Source organism: Lagenorhynchus albirostris, chromosome 10 (assembly GCF_949774975.1).
Source record: "Lagenorhynchus albirostris chromosome 10, mLagAlb1.1, whole genome shotgun sequence".
Classification (NCBI taxonomy): domain Eukaryota; kingdom Metazoa; phylum Chordata; class Mammalia; order Artiodactyla; family Delphinidae; genus Lagenorhynchus; species Lagenorhynchus albirostris.
This window is the reverse complement of record NC_083104.1, coordinates 72,926,216-72,943,978: the sequence shown is the minus strand read 5'-3', so window position 1 is coordinate 72,943,978 and position 17,763 is coordinate 72,926,216. Positions and strand designations below refer to the sequence as shown.

General features: G+C 42.8%; 1 protein-coding gene and 1 non-coding gene across 3 annotated transcripts in view; one reads left to right on the top strand and one right to left on the bottom strand.

Moving 5' to 3' along the window:
- SPATS1 (spermatogenesis associated serine rich 1) overlaps nt 1-17,763 on the bottom strand; it is a 51,816-nt gene that overhangs the window by 29,053 nt on the left and 5,000 nt on the right. The window lies entirely within an intron of this gene.
- Nucleotides 12,495-12,599, top strand: LOC132528281 (U6 spliceosomal RNA). The gene has a single exon (XR_009543164.1). It is a non-coding gene; the product is annotated as a U6 spliceosomal RNA (small nuclear RNA).

Below are 17,763 nucleotides of genomic sequence, written 5' to 3'. Positions count from 1 at the left end.
AAAAGAGAAAACATGAAAACAAAAGCTGGGAGATGGGCTGACGTGGTATGAGGACCAAGGTAACCAAAGGTGGGAGGGTTGCTTTCTGCCTAGAGGATTGCCAGGGAGAGTCCAGGGCTTGGTCAGGTATCATAGTCCATTTGGTGGGACTCCTACCTTTACTAAACATCTGGGCTCAAGGAAAACAAGATATGTCCATTTCTTACTCAACACCAGATATCCGTTCTCCTTTCAAAATGGCAGCGCGGTTGCTGGTATTGATTTATGGACGGCTTACCCTGCGCCAGGCATTGTGTCAGATTTTCACTCTCGCTTACCCACATGACAGTCCTGTGGGATGGGTAATATTCTTCTTTCCATTATCTCCAAATCTCAGCCCAGAGAAGTTAATTAACTTCCTCAAGGTCATAAGACCTTACAGAACCCAGCTCATACCAGGCATCTGCGTTTTGGAGGGCTGGTTCCCTGCGTTAATAACTGGTTAGAGTTAGGGAGCATCCCAGCTAATGGAGCCAAGACACACTCAGCAGAGTTCTGTCCTTAGAGCACTCATTTTTTTCTTATTCTTTTTTTTTTTTTTGCTGGTTTTATTTTTATTTTTTATACAATTTTTAAAGGTTACACTCCATTCACAGTTATTACAAAATATTGGCTATATTCCCCGTGTTGTACAATATGTCCTGTAGCCTATCTTACACCCAATAGTTTGTACCTCTCACTCCCCATCCCTGTATTGCCCCCGCACACTGATAACCACTAGTTTGTTCTCTGTATCTGTGAGTCTGCTTTTTTGTTGTATTCACTATTGTCATATTTTTTAGATTCTTTTATTGCTCCATTGACACAATGTGACCATAAGCCCAGGGAGACCCCAAAACTGGACATCTAGACCCTGTTAGGAATCAAACTTATACTCCCTGGAAACCTCTCAGACATTGGCAACACTGAACAAAGACAGCAGAAAGGCCCAGTGCTCACCAGAGGCATAGGGTGTGTGTGTGTGTGTGTGTGTGTGTGTGTGTGTGTGTGCGCGCGCGCGCACGTGCACGCACTGCTCCTTTCCCACCACCCGTCTGAGGGAGCTGCAGCTGCAGTATTCCTTTCCTCTCGTCCACCTCATTCTTCTTCTTGGAGGCCTTTCCCCACTTGCTCTATCCTCAGATCCCACCACCACTTCCTTCCTTACTCATACGTCAGCCACCTACTTCACTTATCCTTTTTCTCTCTGCTTCTGCATTTTGGTCTTTGTATGAGTCAGCTATTGCCACAATAATGCTCCATAACAAACTTCCCCCAAACTCAGTGAGCTACAACAAGCATACATTCTTATCACTCATGGGTCTAGAAGTCAGCTAAGATCAATCTACTTCAGGTTCAGGTCAGCCTGGCTCCAGGGTGTCCCTTAGATTCAGCTTCACTCCACAGGATTTGTCCCATTCTCCTGAAATCAGCAGGAGGCATCCTGCTGAACATCCCCAAGGCATGTTCTTCTCATGTCAAATGGCATAAACACAAGAAGAGGGGTTGAGTGAATTGGCACACTGTCCCTTCCACCCATATTCTGTTGGCCAAAGCAAATTATAATACATGGGAAAACTCAAAACCATTGAAGTGGGGAACATGTACTCTATCCACACCAGTGGGGGATAATACAAAGTCCCATGGTAAAGGGTGTGGATGTATAATTCAAGCACAGGGAGGGTCTGATGAATTGAGAATGGTCATTTCATCCAGTGAATTTCACGTCCATCCTCAAGAGTTCCACCAAAACAGCCATGGGGTTAGGAGGCTGCTGGTCCTTGTTACTGTACAAGTGAAGGGAAACACATCTTCCTCTCCAGTCATCTCCAACGCCTATAACAAACTGTGGTCCACTTTTCTGACACCTGTATTGCTCACTGGTTCACTCTATGGGGCTCTGGAAAGAGCAAGGCCTTGGCTGCAGGACTGCCCACTTCCTCCAAACCAACATTCTCATGATGCTCACGCTCTGAAGTAAGGAATGGACATGTCCTCTCATCACACTTCCATCTTTTCAAATTCCTATCCTGCTTTTTTGTTTTCCAGAAACATTCTAAACCAGATGTGCCTTTCTCCCGGATGAAACAGGCCTTGAAGAGTTCCAGATGTTCCTTCCTCAGCTAAACGGGATTCAGATTTAGGGAAGGGGTCAGGGCAAGAAAGAGGTAGAGCTGCATACTTAACACATTTTTCTTTTAAACAGACACTCTTGGATACAAAGCCCTCAGATTCAGAAAGCAAGTCTTTGAGAGCAGAGGAAGAAACATTCAGAAATCATCATTGTTAGAAGGCAGCATCCTTCAAACATGACTTAGATTTATTCTAAAAGATGGCGTTCGTATCACCGATGAGCACGTAACGAAATCCACTTATTACTGAGGCGGGCAAGGGAAATTAACTGTGAAGTTGGCAGCTCCTATTACACGGAGGCCGTGATCTGACACTGAGACATCAGCTGCATAGCAGTTTCTCATGGTGATGACAGAAAATCAGAGAAAAATCCATGAGAACAGTCTTCGAGGCACCATTGCTGGCTGGGGACTGTCATCACACAGGTGGACATTAATAAACTTACACCAAATGAAAAGAAATGGGAGACAGATGGTGTCTGGTCTCAAGGCCATAGCCAGTCCACTTCATATTGAAAGTCCACCGACATATAGGAAGTCCCTGGAGTGGTCAAATTTATAGAGAAAGAAAGTAGAATGGTGGTAACGGGGGCTGGGGGTCGGGGGATGGGGTGCTGTTCTTTAATGGGTATAGAGTTTCAGCATGGGATGGTGAAAAAGTTCTGCAGACAGATGGTGGTGATGGTTGCACAACAATGTAACTGTACTTGAGAATGGTTAAAATGGTAGATGTTACGTAATGTATATTTTACAATAAAAATAAATGTTTTTAAAGTCCACAACCACCGGAAAATCCATCTAGCAGTTCACCTAAGTGCACCTTTCTGCACCTATGTTATACTTCAGTGACTTTTAAATTTTTTTTAATTTTTTACACAATTTTTAAAGATTACTTTATAGTTACTACAAAATATTGGCTATATTCTCTGTGTTGCACAGTGCATCCTTGAGCCTATCTTATACCCAATAGTTTGTACCTTCCACTGCCCCACCCCTATATTGCCCCCCCCACCTCCCCACTGCTAACCACTAGTTTATGGTCTATATCATCAATGACTTTTATATATATGTATACATGTGTTTGTGTGTGTGTGTGTATATGTGTATATATATTATATATAATACATATTTTTTTTTGTTGGTTTGTTTGTTTTTAAATTTTGGCCGCACCGCCTGGCTTGTGGGATCTTAGTTCCCTGACCACGGCAGTGAAAACGCCAAGTCCTAACCGCCGGACCACCAGGGAACTCCCTTCAATGACTTTTTTAAACAGCAGAGAAATACGAGAAGGAGAGAGAGAAATACGAGAAGGAGAGAGAGAAATAAGCGCAGTGAAGACAATGAAATCAGGTAAAACAACGGAGAATGAAGAAGAGAGAGGCAGGGCTCAGGACACAGGGCTTGCTAAGGCTATGCAATGGATTTCATTCTCTCTCCTAAGAACATCAGGAAGCAATTTTATACTTTTTTTTTTTTTCTGGGAGAAATTAGATTGAAATTCAAGTACGTAGTGCAGCATGCCAAACAGTTACCGCTCCATAGATTTATCTATTATATCAAAGAGGACAATATTAACTCATCCAGGATAAATCAAAGCCTTCTCATTTATAATTGAAATTCCATTTCAGCAAAATTCAGGGCTTTTTGCTTAGGTATTTTATTTATTCCATTTTTAGTAGCTTTTTTAAAAATCTGGTTTTGTTTGTTTTTTGCGGGGGACGGTTTGGCCACACCACTTGGCTTGCGGGATCCTTGTTCCCCGATCAGGGATCAAATCCAGGCCCTTGGCAGTGAAAGTGCTGAGTCCTAACCACTGGTCTGCCAGGGAGGGAATTCCCTAAAAAATCTGGTCACAAAGTTTTGCATGAAAAACAAATGTGATCAATCTTTGTTAAAAGTTAAATTAAAATATTGACATATATATGTGTGTCTACAGATGTGTGTATATACATTTATACATGTCTATGTATGTGTATGTACGTGTGTGTGTGAAAGAAAACAATTTTCCTTAAAATAAAATTATAGGCAATTTTTTTTAAGTTCATGAGCGTAAACTGCTGGATTTTGGCTTTGACTTACGGCTCAGCTAAAATCAGGCCCAGGTCTTAACTTTGGGGACTGGAAAGGTCAGCAAAAAGTTTGGAGTGAGACTCCAAGGAAGCCAGCCTTGAACCACCATTCAGGGAAGGACAGTTCTCATGACTGCCCTACTCCAAGTTTCCTTGCTTCTCCTCTGTGTTCTGCAACTCACCCCTCTGCCCTAACTATCATAATCTGGACTATTTTCCGGAGTTAATACTGTCTGGGGAAAAGAAAACATCAAGTGTCTCTCAGGCATCAATATTTCTGCAAGACTGCTCTGAAGTCATTAATTACTGACTTTCAGTCTGCCAAGTGCCTTCTAATACCTTTAATTTATCATCCCCAAAGTCCCCTGCTCGGGGAGGGGTAATATCATCACCCACAGAACTGACAGCCAGACTGAGATAATTGGTCCATCGTCTATCAGCCTATCAGCCTGTCATTGAGGACAAGAAGGAGAGAGAGAGAGAGAGAGAGAGAGAAAGAGAGAACGAGCGCTGACCATGCTTCTGTGGACACTGTTTTAATTCCTCAGGCTCCTGGCTGCTCCTTCCACTTTTACCACTATTTAAAGATGAAAGAAAAGATACTCAGCTGAAGACCCTTCTGATTCCTGGACGGTATATCCTTGGGAGTATCTTTTAACCCACATCCCAAGAGGGCACCATAACACCCTAAAGTTGCTAGAATCTGGGAGGGATAAATTAGGAATTTGGGATTAACAGATACACACTACTATATATAAAATAAACAAGGACCTACCGTATAGCACAGGGAACTATATTCAATATCTTGTGATAACCTATAATGGAAAAGAATCTGAAAAAGGATAGATATATGTACATATATAACTGAATCACTCTGTTGCACACCTGAAACACTGTAAATCAACTATACTTTAATAAATAATAATAAAGTAGAATTAAAAAGTTTGCTGGAATCTGTCCCATGGATGAGGGGAGCTTGGAAGAAGAAGGAAAGAAGAAAGGGGGAAACTCAAGGTGTCAGTCTCATGGGTCACATTTCTCAAGGCCTCTGGATGAGCTTTGCAGCCCTAACTTCCATAAAACACAAGTACTTGTCTCTTTAAGGAAAACCTAACCCTGCCAAGAGGTGGAACAGCGGCCAGCAACGCTTCCGCTTCCGAATGAAGAGTCTTCCTTGATGTCCCAACTCGGGACGGGGTGTGTGCCCACCAGCGTTGATCACTTTTTATATCCATGTGCTCATCTGTCTGTGTTCCTGCACCCCCCAACCCCCAACCCTGACTGTCAGCTCCCTGAAGACAAGGACTCTATTGGCCTTGCCTGGCATGAAGTAGCTGTTCTATAAATATCTGTGGAACTGAACTGAATTTACATATTCTCCTTATCACATCAACCAAGTCGAGTATGCTCTTTTTTTGCCAGCATTTCGAAAGTTTCTGGGGATGTTTCCAAATAATTAAAGTTGCTCCCACTAGGCCTCAAAACTTGTTATCGTAACACTTTCTAAAATGCTTTGAATATTTCCTTGATTTGTTAACAAAATACAGCAAACGTTAACGTAACCTTTCCTTGATGCCCTGGGTGTATCCATCGGCTTGTGAGTTTGGCTGCTCTAAGAGAGATTTAAGACAGCTTCAACAAGAGAGCTAGTTTCTCTCGCATGTAACAATGCAGCAATGAACAGTCCAGGGTACCCGTGGTGACTCCACAGAGTTGGAGACCCAAGCTCTTTACATCTCTTGCTATAATCCCTGGGTGTTTCCCTGTCCCCTGAGACCACATCCCAGCCCATGGAGAGGAAAGGCAGAAGGGCAGAGCTTCTATGACCTGGTACATCTCACTTCTGCTCCTGGCCCAAGGGCTACACGGCCACACCTAGCAGTATAAGACCCAGCAGCATGGTCCATGGAAAAGCTGAGGGTTCTATTACTAAGACAGAGAAGGGGAAATTGAATAGCAGGGACAGCTTAGAGTGTCTGCCACAGTCATCTTTATAAATTGAATCATGCTACTCTACTGTGTCTGGTGGTTCCTGCAAGGACAGCTGAAATGTGCAGGACTGACTGCTAGTAAGGACCAGACCGCTTGAGGTTACTGGTTCTCTGTTCCTCAGTCACCACCAGCCCACGAGTCTGCCTCCTGAGGTTATGCATGTGTTTGCTTCTAGTGGCCCCACTCCCTAGTCTGCAGAGAATTAGAAAACCAAATCCAAATATCAGAGCTTTGTAGAATTATATGTGCTAAACACACACACACACACACACACACACACACACACACACACACACACACACTCAGATGGGAGGTGAGTAGAGGTGGTTAATAAGCTAGGCCCTGGAGCCTGGTTGCGTGGGTTCAAATTCCTGCTCTACCACTCACTGTCTGTGTGACCTTAACCAAGTCACTTAACCTCTCTCAGTTTCTTCATCTGTAAAATGGGAATACTAATAGTTACTTATTTCGCTGGGTTGTTATGAGGATTAAATAAGTTACTACACAGAAAGCATGTTACCTGGCATACAGTAAATGCCCAGTAAGGGAGAGCTATCATTATTAATATAAAATAAGTTACTGATTCCACAGACCAAGTGAGTGTGGCAAAGACCCTCCTTTGAATTGAGCCTTTTGAGCTTTATGGCATCACCTTCGCTGCTCAGAGGCTCTCTCCCCTCACTCCCAGGCTCCGGCCTGTGTCCCAGATGGCTAAGGCCGCTGGAAGCCAGAGGACCAGAGAAATGGAGTGTCAGTGTGAATTGGAATCAGCTTGAATTTTGATATGTTTTATCTCACTCACATCCTGCATGCATTTTTAATGGCATCTCAAAGACGAGGGCAGTAAGCTGATAGCAAGTGCAAATTGCATTAATGTTGGGATTCCTAATTCTGTGTTTACTTCTCCACTCTCCAGACATCCTTACAGACAGACTGTGGCCCCATTTCAGGAAGGGATAATGGAAATCTGTGTTAATTTATTAAATACTTATTGCGGAAAGGGCTTCTCATATGTCTCTAGACAAAAGCCAGAGTGACTATCTCCATCCCTAAAAGCCCAAACGACAAGAAAGAAGGAAGCCGCAGGGAATTCGGATGCTCTCACGAGTAAGCTGATTTGATTCCCAGGCGGCACAGCCATCACAGGATGCCGGCCTTTGCAGCATGTGTTCTAGAAGCCAACACACTTCTGCATCTCCAAATCGCACATATAGGCAGGGGTCTGCCCATATACCTTTGCGAAAGGGTAAGGGGGTGATGACAAACTTACCTGTAGAATACACGCACAAAATACAAAACAAAGCAAAGAGGGGAGTTTCCTGGTGATCTAGTGTCTAGGACTCAGTGCTTTCACTGCCAAGGCCTCTGTTCAATCCCTGGTCGGGGAACTGAGATGCTGCAAGCCATGCGGCGTGGCCAAAATAAAAAAATAAAAATAAATAAAAAAGCAAAGAGAAGTAAAACCAATATCAAAATAATGCACCTTGATGGCAGAGCCATGTGCACAATACTTAGTAAGACACAGAGTCCCTGATTCTCACAGTGTAGTGCTGGTCTTTATAACTGAAATTCTGATTAATCAGGGAATGCCAAAGCCTTAACATTTCCCATTTTGATGTGTTCCAAGGCACTGGAGAGCATTGTCTCATGTTATCCTATATCCTCTCTTTTTACATTTTATTTACTCATTTTTCAATAGGAAATGCATTTATATAGCTTGCAAAATCAAAAACTCTAAAAAAGTATACAAGGAAAGCCTCCCTCCCACTGCATCCCTGGTTGGGACAGACCCCACCTCCATCCACTCCTGGCAGAAACCACTGTTCTTCCTTACGTATATCCCTTCCAGAGCACTACAAGCAAATATGGATGTGTGGTTTTTTTCCATCCTTTGTACACAGTAGTAGCATACAATCACACTATTCTTTTCACTTTTGGAGATGTTTTCATAGCATTACATACAGAATTTCTTTAGTCCAGACTCTCTCAAGGAAGGAGAAAACACTCCACAGGAACCACTGCCCTTGGTCAACTCTGATAGGAGAATGGATTCTTTCTCTTTTTAATTTAAGTATAATTGACTTACAATATTGTGTTAGTTTCAGGTATACAGCAAAGTGCTTCAGTTATACATATATTTTTTCAGATTATTTTCCATTATAGATTATTATAAGATATTGAATAGAGTTCCCTGTGCTATACAGTAAATCCTTGTTGCTTTTAGGTATTTTAGGTATAAGTTTGTTAATCCCATACTCCTAATTTATCCCTCCCCCCCTTTCCCCTTTGGTAACCATAAGTTTGTTTTCTATATCTGTGAATCTGTTTCTGTTTTGTATATAGACTAATTTGTATTATTTTTTGGATTCCACATATAAGTGGTATCATATAACACTTGTCTTTCTCTATCTGACTTACTTCATCAAGTATATTCTCTAGGTCCACCCATGTTGCTGCAAATGGCAATGTTTCATTCTTTTTTATGGCTGAGTAATATTCCATTGTCTACATACCACATCTTCTAAAAGACAAAAACTCTAATTCAAAAAGATACATGCACCCCAATGTTCATAGCAGCAGTATTTACAATAGCCAAGACATGGAAGCAACCCAAGTGCCCATCAACAGATGACTGGCTTGAGAATGGATTCTTAATTGTGCAGCCCCTGGGAAAGCTACCCAGACACTTCCCCCAGTGAGCACTGTTGGCTAGTCAAGTGCACTGCCGAGCCACAGGGCTGGGCTCCTTAACACACTCTCCATATGTCTTACCTGCCCTTCCCTCCCCTCACAGCACCAAATCATCTCAGGCCCATGACACAACCCCATCACTCACAACCACGCTTAAATGAAACTACTTAATCTTCAGCTTTTTTACAATACACATGCTCTTCTTCTGAAATTAGAAAAATGTGTAATAAATACTACTTTAAAAAAAAATCAGTATCTAAATGACAGTGCTCTGTTATACATGGCCTGCAAGTTTTGAGTCCTTCTCCCACTGTCTAAAATGAGTACCTCTAAATTCATCCTATTTCTGATGCATTTCACAGCCAGTTGCAAATATCAGAACGCTTTAGCCCTAAACAGTTCAGCATGCGTACCATCAACTAGATTCAATATTGCTTTAGTTTTTTTAAAATTATACACCATAAAATGTTTTTAATTGAAGTATAGTTGATTTACAATGTGTTAATTTCTGCTATACAGCAAGGTGATTCAATTATACATATATATACACTTTTTCATATTCTTTTCCATTATGGTTTATTACAGGATACTGAATATAGTTCCCTGTGCTATACAATAGGACCTTGTTGTTTATCCATTCTACGTATACTAGTTTGCATCTGCTAATCCCAAACTCCCAATCTATCCCTCCCCCACTCCTCTCCCCCTTGGCAACCACAAGTCTCTTTTCTACGTCTGTGAGTCTGTTTCAGTTCACCATGAAATGTTTTGACATGAGTTTTGACAAACACCTACAATACCTCGGTTAGCCAAGGTAGTGATGTTGTACACTTTTCTATCTGCCAATCAGGTAAAGAATGCTCTGCTAGGGGCTGCAGCTGAGATGATGAGAGAAGATCCCATCAGATTCAACATTAGTGGTAAGTAGAGTCTTGCTTTAGCTGAAACCAAAAATGCATTTGTAGGAACAGAGTGCAGAGAAAAATGCCACTCTCCAAGGTATCAAAAATGGTTCCAGGACTTCCCTGGTGGCGCAGTGGTTAAGAATCCGCCTGCCAATGCAGGAGACACAGATTCGAGCCCTGGTCCGGGAAGATCTCACATGCCGCAGAGCAACTAAGCCCGTGCACCACAACTACTGAGCCTGCGCTCTAGAGCCCGTGAGTCACAACTGTTGAGCCCACATGCCACAACTCCTGAAGCCCATGTGCCTGCAACAAGAGAAGCCACCGCAATGAGAAGCATGCGCACCGCAATAAAGCAGCCCTCACTTGACGCAACTAGAGAAAAGCCTGCGCGCAGCAACAAAGACCCAATGCAGCCAAATCAATAAATAAATTTATTTTAAAAATTAAAAAATAAAATGAAGGGGAAGGAGGAGGAATCAGTCTTTAAAAAAAAAAAAGGTTCCATGTATCAGCTGGGAAGGGTAAGTGAGAGGCATGAAAAACTCATAGGATTAAAATCCAAACAGAACCCATAGAGATCAGAAACCCTGAACAGGGTCTGACTTAAATAGTCTGGGGTACTTAACAGGTTATTTATCTCTACCATCACCTTTTCTACTTTCTTAGCACCTCCTGCCCCGCAACCACAGGTTATTTTATGTACCTCTGACTATTGCTACAGGTGGCATGCAAAGGTGTGGTTAAGAAGTCATGGAAGGACTTCCCTGGTGGCGCAGTGGTTAAGAATCTGCCTGCCAATGCAGGGGACATGGGTTCGAGCCCTGGTCCGGGAAGATCCCACATGCCATGGAGCAACTAAGCCTGTGCGCCACAACTACTGAAGCCCGCATGCCTAGAGCCTGTGCTCCACAACAAGAAAAGCCATCACAATGAGAAGCCTGCGCACCGCAACGAAGAGTAGTCCCAGCTCGCTGCAACTAGAGAAAGCCTGCACGCAGCAACAAAGACCCAACGCAGCCAAAAATAAATAAATATAAATTTTTTAAAAAGTCATGGAAAATAGTCATGGGATAATTGACTTGAGATGTCACAACCTAATCCATTGTGTCATATGAAGAAAAGATCTGTTAATAGAAGATGCATGGCGTCTAGAAGCATAAGGTCTAGAAAGGAGAAGACCAAGGGTCAAGAACGCAAGAGTTGGGACCTCCCTGGTGGTCCAGTGGTTAAGACTTCACCTTCCAATGCAGGGAGTGTGGGTTTGACCTCTGGTCAGGGAGCTAAGATCCCACATGCCTCGCAGCCAAAAAACCAAAAACATAAAAAAGATGCAGTATTGTAACAAATTCAATAAAGACTTTAAATATGGTCCACATTTAAAAAAAAAAAAAAACTAATGAAAAAAGAATGCAAGAGAGTGTCTCCAGCCCTGTCCAGGGGATAGTATATGCTAAGTTTGGCCCAGGTGAACATTCCAGTTGGATTTGCAGGCATGCATCCAGCCACCCGAGGTCAGTGATGTCAGCCACTAAGCCATCATCCTACTCACTCCCCTTGCTACCTTGTTCTGCTCACCAAGGACGCTTCTAAGACATTTGTTCTCATTCCCACGGGAGACAGAATGCAATGGCCATCTGCCTCAAGTGTCTGATTCACTTGGCAGTTCCATGTCTCTTCGTTCTGGCTTGTGTAGTAATCGCCTGTGAAGTGGGCCAGCATGATCCGGGCACACTCAGTTGTTGTTTTTTTTTTTTGGCCGTGCCACATGCCTTGCAGAATCTCAGTTCCCCAACCAGGGATTGAACCCGGGCCTCCACAGTGAAAGCCTGGAATCCTAACCACTAGGCCACCAGGGAACTACCCAGATATTTTAGTTTCTGGATTTGCAATCCTGAGAACCAAACTGTAAGCCCTGGTGCTATCATGTCATTTGGAAATCCTGCCCAATCGGCCAGCGGACTTCCGCTAGCTCACAATGCTATCTTGACTCTATAGCTTTAAGTGCCTAAAACAATAGGAAAACCAGTAATATTTGTAATCTCCTTGTCCATATGGAAATTCAAAGGTGGATTCTAATTGCCTTCCCTCTTTCCCACTCTTCATACCTGGTCCCCTTGATCCTTTTACTCTCTCCCCCTCCCACCCCAAAACACATATATACCTCAAGGGTCCGAATTCCAGGCCAGTTGGTTCTACACAGTTTCCCCTTGAGGGCTCGGCGTTACTGAAGGGGGTCCTTTCAGCCCTTCGCGTCCCACATTCACTAAAGGAATCTCAGTCCTTCAGAGCAAAACTTCTCCAAGACAAAGAAAATTTCATCCCCCAAAAAAGATTTATTACAAAAATTTCAAACATAAAGAAAAGTTGAAAGAATTTTACAGTAAGCACTCATATACACACCACTTAGATTCTACAATTGTTAACATTTTCCTATATTTGCCTTATCACCTTATCACACATCTATCCCATCCATCAATCCAATCCATCCAATTTTGGGTGCATTTCAAAGTAAGGTACAAATATCAGGACATTTCACTCCTAAATATTTCAGTATGCATATCATCAACTAGACTCTATTTGTTTAGGGTTTGGTTTTTTTTCCTAGCATTTTCCACCCTTACTCTTGTTAACAAAAATAGTTCAACTCTTCTTGCATGTTTAGTTGTTGTTGTTGTTTGCAAAATATATCTTTGGCAGCACATATACTAAAACTGGGATGAAACAGAGAAAATTAGCACAGCCACTGCACAAGGACAACATGCAAATTCTGTGAAATGCTCCATGTTAAAAAAAAAAATACTATAATAACACCTCACACCCACTAGGATGGCTACTATCAGAAAAACAGAAAATAACAAGTATTGACAAGGATATGGGGACCCTTGGTGGGAATGTAAAATGGTACAGCCATACTGTGGAGAACAGTATGGTCATGTCTCAAAAAATTAAAAATAGAACTACCTTATGATCCAGCAATTCCACTTCTGGGTATATACCCAAAAGAAGTGAAAACAGGGTCACAAAGAGATATTGGTATGCCCATGTTCATAGCAGCATTATTCACAATAATTAAAATGTGGAAGCAACCCAAGCATCCATCAACAGATGAATGGAGAAGCAAAATGTGGTCTATACGTACAACGTAGTATTACTCAGCCCTTAAAAGGAAGGAAATTCTGACATATGCTACAACGTGGGTGAAACTTGAGGACATTATGCTACAGTGTGGATGAATCTTGAGGACATTATGCTAAGTGAAATCAACCAATCACAAAAAGACAAATACTGTATGATTCTACTTATATGTGCTACTTAGAGTAGCCCAAATCATAGAGATGGAAAATAGAATGGTGGTTGCCAGGGGCTGGAGAAAATGGGGGAACAGGGAATTATTGTTTAACAGGTACAGAGTTTCAGTTTTGTAAGAGGAGGAGTTTTGAATATGGATGGTGGTGACGGTTGCACAACATGAATGTACTTAATACCACTGAACCATACATGTAAAAATGGTTAAGATGGTAATTTTTATGTGTTTTTTAACCACATTTTAAAAAACTGGAAAAATTACATACTGGGAAATGTTTTGACATGAATTTTGACAAATGCATACAATAGCATAACCCAACTCCTATGAGGAAAGAACATTTCCATCATGCCAGAAAGTTCCCTCAAGTCCTTCCTAAGTCTGTGTCTGCTCTACCCTCAGAGGCAACCACTTTTTTAAAAATCAGATTAAAAAAATCAGATTAGGAAATTCCCTGGCAGCCCAGTGGTCAGGACTTGGGCGTTCACTGCCAGGGGCCGGGTTCCATCCCTGGTCAGGGAACTAAGATCCCACAAGCCTCATAGCACCACCAAAACAAAAAAAAAAAATCAGGTTAAAAAATTATTTTCCCTGTTCTAAAACTTTGTAGAAATGGAATCATGAAGTATGTATTCTGTGGAAGTCGTCTTTTTTTTCTCTTTTTTAAATATCTTGATCTAATTTATTTTATTTTTATTTATTTTATTTCTTTTTGGCTGCTTTGGGTCTTCATCGCTGCACGCGGGCTTTCTCTAGTTGCAGCGAGCAGGGGCTACTCTTCGTTGTGGTGCACGGGCTTCTCATTGCGGTGGCTTCTCTTGTTGCGGAGCATGGGCTCTAGGCACGCAGGCTTCAGTAGTTGTGGCACGAGGGCTCAGTACTTGTGGCTCATGGGCTCTAGAGCACAGGCTCAGGAGTTATGGCGCACGGGCTTAGTTGCTCCGCAGCATGTGGGATCTTCCCGGACCAGGGCTCAAACCCGTGTCCCCTGCCTTAGCAGGCGGATTCTTTTTTATTTATTTATTTATTTATTTTTTGCGGTATGCGCGCCTCTCACTGTTGTGGCCTCTCCCGCTGCGAAGCACAGGCGCCGGACGCACAGGCTCAGTGGCCATGGCTCACGGGCCCAGCCGCTCCGCGGCATGTGGGATCTTCCCGGACCAGGGCACGAACCCATGTCCCCTGCATCGGCAGGCAGACTCTCAACCACTGCGCCACCAGGGAAGCCCAAGCAGGCGGATTCTTAACCACCGCGCCACCAGGGAAGCCCTGTGGAAGGCTTCTTTCATTCAGCATGTTTTTGAGATTTATCCATGTTGCATATATCAGTAGTCTGTTCTTTTACTGTGCTAAGTTGTACTTCATCACGTAACCATACCACAATTCTCCTGTTGATGGACACCTGGACGGTTTCAAGTTCTTGGCTAATCCAAGTAAAGTTGTTATGAACATCCATGTACAAGTCTTTTTGAAAATGCATGTTTTCATTTCTTTTGGTTAAATATCTAGAAGAGGAATTGCTAGGTCATGGGATGATGTGATTTTTTTTGGTTGCACTGGGTCTTAGTTGTGGCAGGCAGGCTCGTTAGTTGTGGCATGCGAACACTAAGTTGCAGCACGCATGTGGGATCTAATTCCCTGACCAGGGATCAAAACTGGGCCCCCTGCATTGGGAGTGCGGAGTCTTAACCACTGTGCCACCAGAGAAGTCCTGATGATATAATGCTTGATAAGGTTGGATTTAGGTCTACCATTCTATTTGTTTTCTCTGTCTCTATTCCTCTATTTGTTCCTCTATTCCTCCTTTCCTATCTTCTTTTTCCATTTTAACTTCTCTATTGGCTTTTTAACTATACTTTGTCCTCTTTTATTTTGAGGTAAAATTTACATAACAAAATTAACTGTTTTAAAATGTTCAATTTGGGGCTTCCCTGGTGGCGCAGTGGTTGAGTAAACATTATACCACCTCATGTAAATTATAAGAACTTTGCAACTGTATAATTCTTAGTCATATATATTACATAACATAAAGGACAGGAGCAATTAAAAAAAACTATACAATTGCAAAATTCCTTTGCTTTAAACAGTTAAATGTGTTTTAAATAAACTGAGGGAAAAAGATAGCCTTTTATATTTATTCACAGTCACCATCCCCAGTGTTCTCCATTCACCTAAAGACTCGACTTTCTGTCTGGTAGTACTGCCCTTCAGCCTGAAGAATTTCCTTGTGGTGCAGTTGGCTGACAATAAACTCTCTTAGTTTTTTGTTTTTGTTTTTGTTTGGTTTGATTTTTTTTTGGCCCCGACGCACAGCTTGCAGGATCTTAGTTCTCCGACCAAGGATCAAACCCAAGCCCAGCAGTGAAATCGTCAAGTCCTAACAACTGGACATCCAGGGAATTCCCACACTCTCATTTTTGTCTTTAGCCTTAAAAGATATTCATCTGAAGTAAAGCATTGTTCCATCAAAAAAAAACCCAAAAAACAAAAACAAAAGGGCCTCCCTGGTGGCGCAGTGGTTAATAATCCATCTGCCAATGCAGGGGACACAGGTTCGAGCCCTGGTCCGGGAAGATCCCACATGCCGCAGAGCAACTAAACCCGTGTACCACAACTACTGAGCCTGTGCTCTACAGCCCGTGAGCCATAACTACTGAAGCCTGCGTGCCTAGAGCCCGTGCTCCACAACAAGAGAAGCCACTGCCATGAGATGCCTGCACATCACAATGAAGAGTAGCCCCCGCTCGCTGCAACTAGAGAAAGCCCGCGCGCAGCAACAAAGACCCAACACAGTCAAAAATAAAATAAATTTTTTTAAAAAGTAAACACAACAGGAAAATAAAAAGATATTTATGCTGCATATGGCATTCTGGGTTGATAGTTTTTTTCTTTCAGCACTTTGAAGATGACTTTCCAATGTCTTCTGGCCTCTATCGTGACTATCTCTTTAACATAATTTTAAAATGTTACAGGCTAACACTCTCTTATCTCTTTCTCCACCTTAAACAACAAAGCTTCCAAAGGAGGGAGGGTGGGAGGAGCCATATATACATACATATATTTTTCATTATGCTTTTGTTTAAGGTTTGAGTTTTAAGATTTGCGCCATGATACTAACTAAGGCTGTTAGATGAGATGAGGGCCTGTAGGGATAGTGTTTAGCACTCAAATATGGGCCAAGGTTCAGGACTTCAAACATTTCCCTGCAAACACCCTTACTCATGCCTGCCCCCCTCCCTCCATCACACTCCGATGGCAGAACTGCAGCCCTAATTACACCCAATAATCCATCTGCTCTGTGCTTGCACCTGAGCAGCTAAGCATGGATGGAGAAAATCCCATTGTGCTGATCAGTCTCAGTGTAAATCGAAACCTCAAATCTTAAATGAGCAGCCAATGCTACCAGCTAATCCGACCGCACTTCCCTAGTAAATCTTCTCTCTTTCAAGACGGCAACTTCACCTCTTCACCTCACTGCATATTCATTAAGGAAACAGATGCTTGAAGGTGAGTCCTCCCTTGCCTTCCCAGCCCTAGATCCACTGACCTATTGCATTTGTATCCAGATCTCCTCCTCTTATTGTAATGGAAGGAGTGTCCTTGCTTGGGGCTGCAGACTATCCCTCCACTTTGTACTGAATTTTTCAATCCCTTCAAGTACTTAAAAACTTGGCTACTGAAATGATCCTCTCATTCTCTTGCTTTGTCAGTTTCTTCTCCGTACTGGATCATACCCACCTGCATACAAACAAGACTTAATGTTGCAGTTCTTAAAAATAAATATGCTGGGGACTTCCCTGGTGGTCCAGTGGGTAAGACTCTGTGCTGCCAATGCAGGGGGCCCGGGTTCGTTCCCTCGTCGGGAAACTAGATCTCACATGCATGCTGCAACTAAGAGTTCACAGCTAAGAGCCCGCATGCCGCAACTAAGAAGTCCTCATGCCGCAACTAAGAAGCTTGCATGCTGCAACTAAGACCCGGCACAGCCTAAAAAAGTAAACATGCTCCCTAGAGCCCACAGCTCCTTCCAGACTCTACTTTTTTTTTTCTGCTTCTCTTTTTCTGCAAAATCCCTCCAAAGTTGTTTCTATTTCCTGTCTCCACCTTCTCACCCCCGCTTCTCACTCCAGTTGGGCTTTCCATCCAACCATCCCACTGAAACTTCTCCCACTTTGCCCAATCCATTCATTAGGTCTCTGCTCTTATCTTGTTCAGCCCTCAGCAGCACTTGATACAGCTACTCCCTCCTACCTGAACATCATCTTCTCTTCCAGTTTTCCTCCTGACCCCCATGGCTTTTTCAGGCTTCCCTGCAGGGGTCTCCTCTTCCAGCTCCCCAGAATACAGGCCAGGACATGACTCTCCTCTCTTCTCCTCCATCCTGCTCTTCCACTAGGTGCTCTCATCCAGGACCACCAATGTACCAGTGACTCCCAAATCTATAGCTATAACCCTGATCTTGCTTCTGCACTCCTGACTTTTATATCCAACATTGAGTGACATCTCCACTTGGATGTCTAAACTTAATGTGTCCAAAACAAACTCTTCATTTCCCTTCCACGGACCTGCTTCCCCAGGCTTTCTGAGGTCAGTGAATGGAAACACCACCTACCTAGTTTCAGGTCAGAACTTAGAAATTGGTCTTTTCT